Genomic DNA, 16,016 nt, shown 5'->3' on the forward strand with positions numbered 1-16,016 from the left:
CTGGAATACTGCTGTACATTAACATCTCCATTCAAAGCAGGTGAAATCGCAGATCTAGAGAGTGTACAGAGATCCTTTACTGAACGTATAAGTTCTGCCAAGCACCTTAACTACTGGGAACGCTTGGAAGCACTTGACTTGTACTCGTTGGAACGCAGGAGGGAGAGAGATATCATAATCTACACTTGGAAAATCTTGGAAGGAATGGTCCCAAATCTGCACACAGAAATCACTCCCTACGAAAGTAAAAGACTGGGCAGGCGATGCAAAATGCCCCCAATAAAAAGTAGGGGCGCCATTGGTACACTAAGGGAAAACACCATAAGTTTCCAGGGCCCAAAACTGTTCAACAGCCTCCCATCAAGCATTAGGGGAATTGCCAATAAGCCCCTGGCTGCCTTCAAGAGAGAGCTGGACAGATACCTAAAGTCAGTGCCGGATCAGCCGGGCTGTGGCTCGTACGTTGGACTGCGTACTGCCAGCAGTAACAGCCTAGTTGATCAGGCCCTGATCCATCGGGAAGCCTGGTCATGGACCGGGCCGCGGGGGCGTTGATCCCCGGAATAACCTCCAGGTAAGGATTCTGTTAGCTTTATTGCAAACACTTATGCACTGTCTTGGTTTCAGGTTACTGCTAACCAGAACTCCTAAATCTTTTTCATAATCCGTAATATTAAGATGTACATTATTTAGTTTATATGTGGCATGGTTTTCCTGTCCAACATTTATAACTTTGCATTTGTCTATATTGAACTGCATCTTCCACTTCTCCGACCACTGCATCAGTCTATTCAAATCTTCCTGGAGTGCTCTAATGTCCTCGTCAGAATGAATTCGACGGCCTATTTTGGTGTCATCGGCAAACTTGCTTATGCCGCTCTTTATGCCCTCATCAATGTCGTTTATGTAGATTGTGAACAACAGGAGGCCCAACACTGACCCCTGTGGAACACCGCTTGTGACGCTTCCCCACTGATTTCTCCCCATTTATACAAACTCTCTGCTGCCTATTTGTCAACCATGCCTCTACCCAGGAAAAAATTTCTCCTCCTATTCCATGTGCCTTAATTTTCTTCAATAGTCTCTGATGTGGGACCCTGTCAAAAGCCTTAAGTCCATATACACAATATCATATTCATTACCATGATCTACCTCCTCAAATACCTTAGTGAAAAAAGTTAATAAATTCATAAGGCAGGAACACCCCTTTGTAAAACCATGCTGAGATTCGTTGATTAATTTATGCTTTTCAAGGTGGCTACGAACTGCCTCGGCAATTATTGATTCCATAAATTTTCCCACTATGGAGGTTAGGCTTATTGGTCTATAGTTCGAAGCTAAGGACCTGTCACCTGCTTTGAAAATAGGTATCACATTTGCCATTTTCCACTTATCAGGCACTATGCCAGTTTGTAGTGATATGTTAAAAAGATTAGCCAAAGGTTTGCTAAGCTCCTCTTTACATTCCTTTAGAACCCTTGCAAACAGCTCATCAGGGCCTGGGGATTTGTTAGGTTTTAATTTATCTATTTGCCTAAGGACCATGTCACTTGTGACCCTAATCGTACATAGTTTATCATCATCCTGTGCTACATAATTTATTATTTCTGGAATATCGCTAGTGTCTTCCTGTGTAAAAACTGAGAGGAAGCACGTGTTAAAAATTCTACACATTTCCTTATCACTGTCCGTGAGCTGACCTGAGTAACTTTTGAGTGGGCCTATCTTGTCCCTGATCTTACTTCGGCTTCGATTCTCATGCAACTTTAACCTAATAATCTCTTTTTGCTTTTCTTATTCCCTTTTTTATTTCTCCCTTTAACTGAATATATTGATTTCTTAATTGCACCTCTCCTCTTCTGATTTGCCTATATATGCCTCTCTTTTGACCAATGAGATGTTTTAATCTATTGTTCATCCATTTAGGATCATTTTTGCTTAATCTGATTTCCCTATTTGGAACATAAGTTGTCTGAGCAGCTAGAACTATGCTCTGGAAAACGTCATATCGGCAATCACCACCACCTACCTGACCCATAGTCAGGTCATTCCAGTTCAGCCCACCCAAGTAATTTTTCAGTCCTATGAAATCAGCCAAGCGGAAGTCAGGGACAGAGACTTGATTGTCATTATTAGGGGAATTCCATGATATATTAAAACCGAGTGATTTGTGATCACTTTCCCCGAGCTCACCATTAACCTCAAGATTATTAATTAGCATTTCCCTGCTGGCAAGAACCAAGTCAAGCAGGTTATTTCCTCTAGTTGCTCTGTCACAAACTGTTTTAAAAACAAACCTGAATCGTATCAAGAAAGTCACTTGACTTTAAATTTCCTGTCAAATTGCTCCAGTCAATCTGTCTATAGTTGAAATCTCCCATTATCACAACATTTTCGTATGTAGATGCCTTACGAATTTTATCCCACAGAAGTTTACAGCACTCCCTATCAAGATTTGGGGCCCTGTAAATCACACCCAAAATTAGTTTTTCATGGCCCTCGAAAAGCTGTAACCAAACAGATTCAGTGGCTGACGCTTCTAATTTTATATCTTGTCCATCACAACAATTTAAATTGTCTCTGATGTACATCGTTACTCCACCACCCTTCCTGTTGACACTGTCAGTGTGGAATAATTTGTAGCCTTGTATGCGACATTCAGAAGGCATCTCTCTCTTTCAGATTGAGCCAGGTCTCTGTTACAGCAATGATATCTATGTTTCCTGCACTTGTAATTAGTCTTAGCTCATCTATCTTATTTCTTACACTCCTGCTATTAGTATAGACCTTAAGGGAGCTAGTCCCTTGCTGCCCTCTGTTGTCTCCCTTTGTTTGCTGACCTGATCTATTGTCTTTATAACTTCATGATGAATGTCTTTTATACATTTACTGTCTTCAACCCTAGTGTTGCAACCTGACTGTTTCCCACACACACCCATACCTCTATCTTCTATCAGTTTAAAGTCCTAGGCATTTCAGCAATGGCCCTCTCGATTGAGTTTGCAAGAGCTACCACCCCTGCCCCAGAGAGATGTACCCCATCCCTTGCATACTTATCATGTTTGCCATAAAAGTTGCCCCAGTTGTCAATGAATGAGATTGCAAGTTCCTTGCAGTATCTGTCTAGCCAGCAATTTACACCAATTGCCCTAGACAACCATTCATTGCCCACTCCCCTTCTAGGCAAGATGATACATATGATTGGGACCCCTCCCTTAGACTTAATTAAATCTATAGCTGACCTGTACTTACCTAGCAGCTCTTCTCTCCTACCCTTCCCAATATCATTTCCACCAGCACTGAAACAGATAATAGGTTTGTTCCCATTACCTGGCATGATATTACCCAACCTGTTGACTATGTCACTAACACCAGCTCCAGGGAAGCACACACACTATCTCTTACCTTCTTATTCCTATTACAGAAAGCACAGTCCATATATCTTACCTGGGAATCCCTAGACTCATAGATGGGAATGGGAGGCAATCAGGTTAAATGTAAAGAAGAGGAGGGTAGATCCAAATCCTTGGACGAAGAGCCCTTCAGCATCAAGCCACCCATATTGAACGTGTGGAAATAATGGGCTGTCACCCAGTGAACCCTGATTCAACCCCAAATCAAGCAGTGATCAAAAGAAAATTCAACTACATAATGAAAAGCTGACTGAAGAAAGGAAAAACTACAAACAGGTAACTGAACAATTTTCGTGTTATAATGCTGACTCTGTGTACCATGCATACAGGACACTAACAGCTGGGTAGGTTGCTTTTACATGGTGTCTATGTTTGGCTGCGTATGGTTATCAACCAGGGAGCTGGTCTGAGACTAGGCTGCAGGGGCAGAGGCGGTGACACCCATATTTCAACAAGTGACAACTAACCTAACAGTCGAAGACGAAACTAAATGGGAGTTTCGGTCTGTCACAGTCAGCTCATTAATCTTCAAGATTTGATAATGGGTCCAGGATGGAGCGAAATATCATGTAAAGTTTCCTCTACAAACCGTGGGTCAATTGTGAATTCAAGACAATATAAAGCAGAGATTCTTAACCCGGGGTATGGGACTCGATCTCTGAACAGTTGTTCAGAGATACAGTGTGTAGAGATGATAAACAGTCCAGCGCCTATCTTAGACAATAGCTGGATGAGTATGAAACATGCAACGCTTTGATATCTTTGTTGACGGGACATTTCCCCTACTCAACAGGCTTCTTCAGTGGAAATACATAGGAGACAGCAGAAGTCGTGAAGATGTAGATACGAGGCGTTCAGTCCCTCAGCCTTGGTGTCTGTTACGCTACGGAGCATAAACCTCCCCAAGGCTGAGGCACTGAACACCACATACTTCTCCTGGCTAAGGCATTGACCACCTGGCTGAGGCACTGGTCATCTTGTAAGTACAGTATACCTTCATGACTTCTGCTATCTCCTGTATATTTATGATAAAGTAGCCTACTAAGCAGGTGAAATATCTGGTCAATACAGATACCAAACTGTACCGTACCCGTCTTACCTATGTACTTGTCGGTATTGTACACCATTAAAATAATCCTGTTTACAGAGTTAGGGGATTAATACCACAAATGTTTATGAACAATCTTAACTTATAACAAAAGTTTCGAACATTTTTTTAAATAATGTGCATGTCTTGTTGAAATTATTGAAAATTTATACGCTGAGTAACAGAGGAATGTTGCAACAGCCAAGGACAGAGTTGAAAGCGCCAACGGTAGATCAACTAGTGTGACTGTAGGTTGTGTGTTTACTCACGGCTCCTCAAGGGAAAAAATCTAAAAATCTTGATTGACTTAAAAGGAAATTGTGAAAAATACCTTTTTTTTTTTTTACGTGAGCAAGAATGATGGTAAGTTTGTGTCAGAAAACTGCTCATATTATGTCATTGTTGATATATTATGTAGTGAATATCATTGTTGATATTATGTAGTGAATATCATCGTTAATATTATATACTGTCTTTACTCTCAACACTCCCTTAATATTACTACCATATGTATACCTTTATTACCTCAAATTATTAGTCCTAAAATACAGTTAAAAGGTCGAAGACAGACGAAAATGAAGACGCGGTAGCAACACTACCAGTAATAGTAATAGTAGTAGTGGTAGTAATAGTATAACAATGCTAGTAGAATAGTAAAATTTATAATAGCAGTAGCAGTAGTTTCTCCCAGTGTAATTCATGCATAATTTTGTACAAGACCTACACTGCCGATTTTTGTTGTTGTTGTTGCTAATAAGAATCTTACAAGAATATTTTTCCTGTTACAGAAGCGTCCACGTGATGGTAAAGGCTGTATGCTAGCAGAGTGTATCACAACGGGGCCATTCTTTAGCCTACACAAGACACGCTGAACATATCCTCGCCTCAGTACGTTAATTTTTTTTTTTACTAAATACCCAACGTCAATTTATTAATGCTTCCTGTAAATTTGGTAGTAGGTTCTTTAAGTCTGGTTGTTAGATTAGGCCGAGTGAGGTTAAGAGAAATATAAACAAGAGTTTATTTAATCATAACAAGCCTAGCGAAACACGACCGTTGAAGTCTAGCAACTAGGTGGTCGGAGGTAACCAGGAAACGTTCATATGTGAACATATCTTTACCTTTATACTTCACCTCTGATGAGTTTCGAATCTCTCTACTCCCGGAGCCTCGCAGTATGAGAGTAAGTGGGAATGATGCGGTTCAGAGGGTCACCTGAAGTATGATGGCGCACCTCTGGCAAGGCAGCTACTGAATGGGCGATGGGGAATGAGTTTCATTCACCGTAAGTTTAGCCCAGGGCCGGGTCGAGGGTGTTACCTGGAGGTTATTCCGGGGATCAACGCCCCCGCGGCCCGGTCCATGACCAGGCCTCCCGATGGATCAGGGCCTGATCAACTAGGCTGTTACTGCTGGCCGCACGCAGTCCAACGTACGAGCCACAGCCCGGCTGATCCGGCACTGACTTTAGGTATCTGTCCAGCTCTCTCTTGAAGGCAGCCAGGGGTTTATTGGCAATTCCCCTAATGCTTAATGGGAGGCTGTTGAACAGTTTTGGGCCCCGGACACTTATGGTGTTTTCCCTTAGTGTACCAATGGCGCCCCTACTTTTTATTGGGGGCATTTTGCATCGCCTGCCCAGTCTTTTACTTTCGTAGGGAGTGATTTCTGTGTGCAGATTTGGGACCATTCCTTCCAGGATTTTCCAAGTGTAGATTATGATATATCTCTCCCTCCTGCGTTCCAACGAGTACAAGTCAAGTGCTTCCAAGCGTTCCCAGTAGTTAAGGTGCTTGACAGAACTTATACGCGCAGTAAAGGATCTCTGTACACTCTCTAGATCTGCGATTTCACCTGCTTTGAATGGAGATGTTAATGTACAGCAGTATTCCAGCCTAGAGAGAACAAGTGATTTGAAAAGGATCATCATGGGCTTGGCATCTCTCGTTTTGAAAGTTCTCATTATCCATCCTATCATTTTCTTTGCACGTGCAATCGTGGCACTGTTGTGATCCTTGAAAGTGAGATCCTCAGACATTACTACTCCCAGGTCCCTTACATTATTTTTTCGCTCTATTGTATGGCCGGAGTCAGTAGTATACTCTGTTCTAGTTATTATCTCCTCCAGTTTTCCATAACGGAGTAGTTGGAATTTGTCCTCATTGAACATCATATTGTTTACCGTTGCCCACTGGAAAACTTAGTTTATATCTTCTTGGAGGTTAACCGCGTCCTCAGCAGATGACAGCCTCATGCAGATCCTAGTATCATCCGCAAAGGATGATACGGTGCTGTGGTGTATATCTCTATTTATGTCTGATATGAGGATAAGGAATAAGATGGGGGCGAGTACTGTGCCTTGTGGAACAGAGCTCTTCACTATGGCAGCCTCCGATTTAACTCTGTTGACCACTACTCTTTGTGTTCGATTTGTTAGGAAGTTGAAGATCCATCTCCCCACTTTCCCAGTTATTCCTTTAGCACGTATTTTATGGGCTATTACGCCATGATCGCATTTGTCAAATGCTTTTGCAAAGTCTGTGTATATTACATCTGCATTCTGATTTTCTTCGTTCATCCAAGGCCATGCCATAGTGATCCAGTAGTTGTGAGAGGCAGGAGCGACCTGCCCTGAACCCATGTTGCCCAGGATTGTGCAGATTTTGGGAATCCAGGTGATTTGCAATCCTGCTTCTTAGCACTCTTTCAAAGATTTTTATGATGTGGGACGTCAGAGCTATTGGTCTATAGTTCTTGGCTAATGCTTTGCTGCCACCTTTATGGAGTGGGGCTATATCCGTTGTTTTAAGTGACTGTGGAATTTCACCCATGTCCAAGCTCCTCCTCCATAGTGTACTTAGGGCACACGAGAGGGGTCTTGCAGTTCTTAATGAAAACAGAGTTCCACGAGTCTGGGCCCGGGGCTGAGTGCATAGGCATGTTGTCAATGGCTTTTTCGAAATCTATCGGAGTTAGGGTAATGTCGGAAATCTGGCATACATTTATGGAGTTTTGAGGCTCATTCATGAAGAAATCATTTGGGTCGTCGATCCTCAGACCGATTAGTGGTTCACTAAACAACAGAGTCGTACTGGGATTTCAATATTTCACTCATTTCCTTGTTGTCATCTGTGTAAGTCCCATCCTGTCTGAGTAAGGGCCCGATACTATATGTGGTATTTGCCTTGTTTTTGGCATATGAAAAGAAATATTTTGAATTTCTTTCAATTTCACTAATAGCTTTAAGCTCCTCCTGCCTCTCCTGGTTCCTGTAAGAGTCATTTAGCTTAAGTTCGATAGTTTCCACTTCCCTGGTCAGCGCCTCCTTTCGTGTATCAGATATTCTAGCACTCCTGAGGAGCTCAGTGACTCTTCGTCGTCTTCTGTAGAGGGAGCATCTTTTTCTCTCCAGTTTACTCCTGCTCTTCTTCTTTCTTAGGGGAATATGCCTAGAACATGCTTCGGCTGCCAGGAAGTTGATCCTTTCAAGGCACTGGTTTGGATCCATGTAATTTAAGACATCTTCCCAACATGTTTCGTTTAGGACATGGTTTACCTGGTCCCAGTTGATGTTCTTGTTGTTGAAATTGTATTTTGTGAAGACACCTTCACAGGTACATGCATTGTGCTGTTCAGGACCCCTATGCATGTACGTCTGGACTTCGATTAGATTGTGATCGGAATTAGTTGTTTTTTATATTCTTATGTCTCTTATCAGGTCCTCATTATTTGTGAAGATAAGGTCAAGTGTGTTTTCTAGTCTTGTTGGCTCCACTATCTGCTGGCTTAAGGTGTGTTTTTCGCAGAGACTTAGTAGCTCATGTGTGTGTGACCTTTCATCTGCGCTACCTCCGGGGATTATTTCAGCTATGACATTATTTGCTACATTCTTCCATTTTGTATGCCTTAGGTTGAAATCAAGCAGTAAGATGTTTGGGGATGGAGCTGGAAGGTTTTCCAAACAGTAATCGATTTTCAGTAGCTGTTCCTTGAACTGTTGTGAGGTTGCATCTGGTGGCTTGTATACAACCACAATGACTAGGTTTTGGTTCTCGATCTTTATTGATAGAACTTCAAGTACCTCATTTGTGGTGTTCAGCAACTCCATGCAGATAAGGGACTCTTTGACATACAGGCCAACCCCCCCTTGTTGCCTGTTTTTTCTGTCATCTAAAAAGGTTGTAACCACTTATCCATATTTCACTGTCAAAGTGATCTTTTGTGCGAGTCTCTGTGAAGGCTGCAAACATTGCATTAGACTCCACTAGAAGTCCACTGATAAAAGGTATTTTGTTGTTGGTGGATGGCTTAAGGCCCTGTATATTAGCAAATATGAACGAGGTTGTATTCTGTGTTTGTTGGGGGGATTTTGTTATTGGCATCAGTAGTTGTAATTCTGGAGGGCCATGGGTGGCCACTGGCTGTGCCTCCAGTCCAACAAGGCTCCAAGGTGGACTATTTTAGTTATTTCCTTCCATTTTCTTTTTTCGTTTCCCGCCACTAAAAAATCACCTGGAGTTGGGTTGTCGTAGCTACTATTGTTTGTCTTGTGGGGTCTGTGCATCCTGGTCCCTTTTAGATGGTATGTAGGGCACTCGATGTTGTAACACTGCTTCTGGAGGACCGAGGAGTGGCACATTTTTGGGTGAAAGAAAGTACAGGAAGAAGAACGACACACTCCTTTAGACAGGAGGTCGCTACACTTTTTGGGATGGTCAAAGTTGCATGTCCCATTTTTTTCCCCTGTTATTCCATGCTTACAGATGCCCCAAGCATAATATTTGCACAAATTCACCTTTGGTTGAGAATTGTTGGGAGGTGTGTTGTCAATTTCTGCAGGTTCTGGGACTGCACTATAATCCTCAGTATCCAAGCCAGGGCCACCCCGTCCTGGATTCCATCTACTTTCCCCAGTAGAGGAAGGAGGAGACTCCTCTCCAACGAAACTCTTCAAAGGTATACTTCCCTGAGTCACCCTACCTTAGTGAAAACGGCTGACATACCTTTTTGTGTGTGCCAGGGTAAAAAAAAAATCATTAAGTAAAACTTTGAGGATATACTTGTGCTGATCCAGGAAATATTCCAAGTGTGAAAAAATTGAATATTGTAATCTTACCAAGCCACGATTTAGGGAGGGAACTTTATACAAAGTTTGGGTAGGTAGTGGTCGTTGTAATATTCGTCAGGAAAGAGTCCTGACATGGGTTTTAAATCTTTCGACGACCCGTTGGTACAAATTTTGGGTAGGAATCAAACCATTATCAAGTCAATGACGAAGAACAGAGAATCTAGCCTCTACCAGTCCTTGTGCTGAATAACCCATATGAGTTTATCGCTTCATGATATACAATAGAGTGATAAATTAAACACTTGTGCAACACTTGGGTCTCTCAATTGTGGAAACGTCTCGCCAACTAGTGGCTTCCTCAGTCCAATACAGAGAAGAATGGCTGAAGATCAGAAGTTTGAGGTAATCTGTCCCTCAGCCTGGAGTTCATGTGATCAGTCCCCCGATCTTATCAAGATTGATGGACTGAACACATCAACTCAGGCTGAGGGACTGATTACCTCATACTCCTCCTGATCTTCAACCATTCTTCTCTGTACTGGACTGATGAAGCCAATGTGTGGCGAAAAGTTTCCACAATAAAGATACCGAAGTGTTGCACAAGTATCTAATTCGTCATCCTGTTGGTTCTCTGAATCATTTATCTAGACACAATAGGGTGCTGGAGGAAGCGGTGTAGAACGCTTGCCACTCCTCACCGCTTGACGTCTACAAAGAATGGTTTGTGGTCCATGATGGGCCAAAACATCGTCTTAAGTTACCTCTCCCTATTGCAGGTTAGCTATGAAATGATGAACACTGGGGGATCTTTATCGCGCAGCAACCGTCTTCAGTCTAATATAATACTAGAGACAACTGAAGCAATGGAAGAAGGACACACATATAGAGTAAAATGAGATCCCCTGTTGATAACATTTCACCAACACAGTGAGCTCGATGAAGTCACAATCTGACTGGCATGATTAGCCCACTTTGTGGACGAGAAGTTGTAAATATAATGGATCACATTATACTGCACTTTTATCCCTTTTTTCCATCACGTCAGTATTTTATACCATTTCTCTCCACAGTAGTAGTGGTAGTTGCCTGGTATTGTCTTGGCTGTGTGTGTGAGAGAGAGAGGAGGGGGTCTTAACCTGCTGTTGGAGATAATTTCTGAACAGTGGTAGTAGTACTAGTAGTAGTAGTAGTATTGAGATACCCAAGTGTTGTACATGTATCTTAATCGTCAGCTTGTCAGTATTACATACCATCAATGAGATGATAGTTATGAAATGATGTACGGAACCCTAACTTTCATTCTTGCAAGCATGCTATAATTCGTTTAGCGTTACAACTGCACACTACCAGATATTCCAGATATTCATCTCTGGGATGTGTGTTTTCCCTGTGCGTGCGTGTGTGTGTGTGGGGGGGGTGTACTCGCCTAACTGTACTCGCCTAATTGTGGTTGCAGGGGTCGAGACTCAGCTCCTGGCTCCGCCTCTTCACTGATCGCTACTAGGTCCTCTCTCTCTCTCTCTCTCTCTCTCTCTCTCTCTCTCTCTCTCTCTCTCTCTCTCTCTCTCTCTCTCTCTGCTTCTTGAGCTTTGGCATACTTCGTCTTAAAACTATGTATGGTTCCTGCCTCCACTACATCACTTGCTAGACTATTTCACTTGACAACTCTATGATTGGAGAAATACTTCCTAACATCCCTGTGACTCGTCTGAGTCTTCAGCTTCCAATTGTGACCCCTTGTTTCAGTGTCCCCTCTCTGGAACAACCTGTCGTGTGTGTGTGTGTGTGTGTGTGTGTGTGTGTGTGTGTGTGTGTGTGTGTGTGTGTGTGTGTGTGTGTATGTTTACAAGTGGCAAGATTTATACAAGTGGATGAAGCTCACGATGTGAGAGCTGGTAGTATCTTACACAGTTCAGTGTCTGTGTGCGCAACCCCCCCCCCCTCCCTCTTACTCACCACCTCTCAACCCATTCTCGTTTTAAAACCTAAGATTCTGATGTTTTCCTCAACGTCAATTTTAAAGCATTATCTATTTTTGGCTAAATCTTATTTCCCAAATCTGCACACTGCCATAACAACATACTGGAGCGAGAGATATGGGAGGACGTGCAAAATAAACCCTGTGAAAAGCAGGGGTGCGGTGGACATAAAAGAGAAAACTGTATCAACATCCGTTGTCCCTCAGATTATTCAACATCTTACCAGAAGATATCAGAAACAATGGTGGAACAAGTGTAGAAATCGGCAAGAGGAAACTGGACAAGTATCTCTCTCTCCTGTCTCCAGGTGCCAGATCAACCAGACAGTGGTAGATATATGGGTCAGTGGGCCTTCAGCAGCAACAGCCTGGTTAACCAGGCTAGCCCCAGACGAGCCTGGTCCATGGCCGGGCTCCGGGATTAAAAGACTAGCAACTCATCAAAGGTATTGCGTTAGGTTAGGTTAGGTTTCCTAAAGCTAGGTTAGGTTAGATTTGCCTAAGTTAGGTCAGGTTAGTCTGGTCTAAGTCGGTTAACGTTATTTAAACGTATATATTTAACCATGAATATGTATATAGGAAAAACAGGTGACTCAGGAATAATAGGAAACGTTGGATTTAGGTGCGAGAATGGTGCATTTCACCCTTAAATTCTCTCTCATTGTCCCGTTCAACGGTGTATAGTAGCTATGTTAAGATGGAAATGGGAGAAGCTTACACTGCAACGGTTCTTAATTTTTCTACGATTAAATACCCCCACAATATATCCCCATACCCCCTTCACCAGACTGGAAATCACCACCATCAGTCCTATTAGGTACCAGTATGACTTCAAAAGATGTCAATAGCTTGCTTCACATATGGATAGCTAGCAACAGAACAGCTAAAAGAAAGGGAGCCAAGGCCGGGCCACCATTTGGAAAAGGCCCGGGCCGGGAGAATACCGGTGAATCTTAAAAAAAAAAAAAAAAATCACAGGATTTTATCATATTTATCAATCCGTATTGATAACTGTGATAGTTTATTCTAACAACTTTTTTTAAATTGTTCACAGATCGAGTTCCATACATCATTTGGCTCCCATACCCCCGGTCAGAGCCCCGTGGCTTACAGCACGAGCACACAGCTACTCAGCTTATGATCCTTTACAGGAGGGAAAATGATGGACTGAACTCTTTCTAGCAAGGCTGAGGGACTGAACACCAAAAACTAATACTTCAGGTCTGATTACCTCGTTCTCCTCCTGTTCTTCAAGATTCTCCTTTGTATGGACTGATGAAGCCACTGTGTGGCGAAACGTTTCCTCAGTAAAGATACCCAAGAGTTGCACATGTGTCTAATTTATCAACTTCAGGTCTTACACTGTCTGGAAAATTATTGTGTTGGAGTGACAAAGCCAATGAATGGCGAAACGTCTTTACAATATAGATACTCAAGTGTTGTACCCGTGTCATCCATCATTTACGTTATATTCGTTACATTCCTTTTCTTCTTTTTTACCAGAACTGGATACAGCAACAACATTGCATTGCTACCGTATTCTACCCGAGTTACATATCCTTGTCATATTGCATCACGCAGGATGGGAACACTCAAGGTGTTGAAATTTGTCAGCCTGACCTGGGAGACTTCAGTAGGGTAATGAGGATATATTCATATAGTTTATTTAGACATGATACATAGTTGTACAATGGATTATAGTAGTTGGGTGTCAATTCCAAAAGCCCCTTGTATGTAGAGCATTATGGGCAGGCTTAAAGATTCATCAGCTACGAGGAACCTTACTGAGCTCCGTGTCAGGGGATCATTTGATTCTCTCTCTCTCTCTCTCTCTCTCTCTCTCTCTCTCTCTCTCTCTCTCTCTCTCTCTCTCTCTCTCTCTCTCTCTCTTTCTTAAAGTTAAAACAGAAGACAAACTATGGTAATGGTGGTAAGTTAGAACGTAGACTCTTCAACTCAGTCTGCTCAAAGATGGAGGGAGATAGAGAGAGATGTAGGTAACAGCTCTTAGCTTGTAAGTTAGGAACCCTAACCTAACCCTATAAAACCCTGTGTAGAGAGAGAGAAATGGCTCCAACTTCATCCTGTTCCCTACTGGTATATCTCATAACAATAAAAATGTTTTCAAATGAGCTGATGTAGGTAACAGCTTTTAGTTTGTCAATAAAGTTACGAATCCTTAACTTGTAAATAAGTTGTCAATTAAGCTAGGGATACTTAATGTAACCTTGTCAAACCCTGTTGAGAGAGAGAGAGAGATAAGATAAGATAAGATTTTGTTCGGATTTTTAACCCCGGAGGGTTAGCCACCCAGGATAACCCAAGAAAGTCAGTGCGTCATCGAGGACTGTCTAACTTATTTCCATTGGGGTCCTTAATCTTGTCCCCCAGGATGCGACCCACACCAGTCGACTAACACCCAGGTACCTATTTGCTGCTAGGTGAACAGGACAATAGGTGTAAGGAAACGTGTCGGAAATTCCACCCGCCGGGAATCGAACCCGGGCACTCCGTGTGTGAAGCGGGAGCTTTAGCCACCAGACCACCGGGCCACCTGAGAGAGAGAGAGAGAGAGAGAGAGAGAGAGAGAGAGAGAGACAGACAGACAGACAGACAGACAGACAGACAGACAGACAGACAGAGACAGAGAATGGATGAATGAATCCATTAGAAGCTATAAGTTGCTGGTAATACCAAACTTGACTCGTATATGAATGGCATTCTAACACTCAAAACATTCCACGCAACCCCCCCCCCCACCCGGACCACCCACTTTCCCTACCACCACCTCCCCTCTCACTGTAGTTATTACTTATTCACTAATCACACGAAGTGCTGTAACATTCTTATTCACCAATCACAAGCGGTGGTATAAACATCTTATTAGCCAATGACAAAAGGTGTTTTAAACTTCTTCACCAATCACAAGAGGTGTTATAAACACCTCATTAGCCAATCACAAGAGGTATATTAAACATCATATTCAACAATCACAAGATATATTTTAAACGCCTCAAGTGAACTACCTGAAGTGCATCCTACGGTGTATTTCCACTGCACTTGACGCTAGTGAAGGACTCTTGATCCAAAGAATCGGTGCTATCCTCCACTTTCTGGAATCAAACCTATGGACCAGAATGGAAATAAGTCACTTTGACTTTTTTGGGTTATCCCAGGTTGTCTACACATATGCTATGTACGATAATCTATGTAACTGTATTCGTGTATACCTGAAAAAACTTACTTTGTGGAGAAAATTTTTCCAGAAAAGAGTATTTCAGCCCCCTGAGGGGCTCTCTTGCTTCCTGATCAACAGTTTAATTTTTAACACGTTTGTATGCTAGTGTCGTCCCAAGTGACGCCACCTCTGCGTAGTAGTGTTCGTGAAATATGACTGACAGAAATGATAAAAAGGACTCTCTTTACCTTAGCAAGAAAAATACAGAAAAACCCTGCATCACTTTCTTTATACTGTGGAACAATAATGAACTATTGTCTATGTCCAGACAACAAGAAATCGACCATCTTGTATTAACTACTGTTGCAGTGTTCAGTAAGGGAAATAATGCTGAGTGCAGCAAATGTTTTGTAAGGAGGGCGCGCCCATGGCGAAGCCTGCTGCAGGGGTCAGATTGGCTTCAGAAGACGTACGGGAAGCATGTGTTGCGCGAGCACTGACCTTAATAAAGGGACTATAGTGTAATGCGTTCTTAACCTTTTAATTGACAGTCTCAACAATTCACGGTAGAACTATGACACAGTGAAGTGGGACAGGTCTTCCTATCGTGAAACACCGTAAAACAAAAACGAATCTTGATCATGGTGTAGTGTAATAATGTGTGTTGCGAACAATCTTCAGTGAGAGACAGTACAACCGTGAGACACTACCACTTCAATCAAGACATTGGATACCGGGGTGATATTTTCCCTACCACAAGCCAGGGAAAACTTAGGGTCAGAAACAAATACCCAGGTAAGTCTAGACAGTCATGCACCTAGTTGGGTCGGCTGTGCAGCAGATAGTTAAGTTATATCATGTCTAGATTTGCCAACACACCCTGTTATCCGCGGGCCATTGAGCCCAATAAAGTAAGTTTCCATCTATTCAACATTACCAGTGAAATGCTGTAATATATGCTCCTTCGGAGAAATTATATACTTATGCTTACTTGAATTCCCACAGTCCAAAGGATTGGAGCATCACGGTTTCTCAAGACAACGACCCGGGGGTGGCTGTGGAGACATTGAGCTGTCACAGCTAAGTACCTTTCTACAGTCCTATAACTTGCTTGTCTTAGCATGCATACTTATTACTCACCCCACCTCTCATTCCCCAGACGCTGCATGACGATTCAAGTTCACCATTTCCCAATGTAATAATAATAATATCAGTAAAGTCACCACTGGTATACAACAAAATAAATGTGGTCAATACTGAAGGGACTTGTTCCAAATATACACACTGACAAC

The 16,016-nt window shown here is 42.4% G+C and overlaps 1 protein-coding gene across 8 annotated transcripts in view; it reads right to left on the minus strand.

The window, feature by feature from the left end:
• The window catches only part of LOC128704930 (unc-112-related protein), a 452,607-nt gene that overhangs the window by 167,224 nt on the left and 269,367 nt on the right, over positions 1-16,016 (minus strand). The gene's annotated exons all lie outside the window — the stretch shown is intronic.

The sequence above is a fragment of the Cherax quadricarinatus genome, chromosome 91, assembly GCF_038502225.1.
Source record: "Cherax quadricarinatus isolate ZL_2023a chromosome 91, ASM3850222v1, whole genome shotgun sequence".
NCBI classification, from domain to species: domain Eukaryota; kingdom Metazoa; phylum Arthropoda; class Malacostraca; order Decapoda; family Parastacidae; genus Cherax; species Cherax quadricarinatus.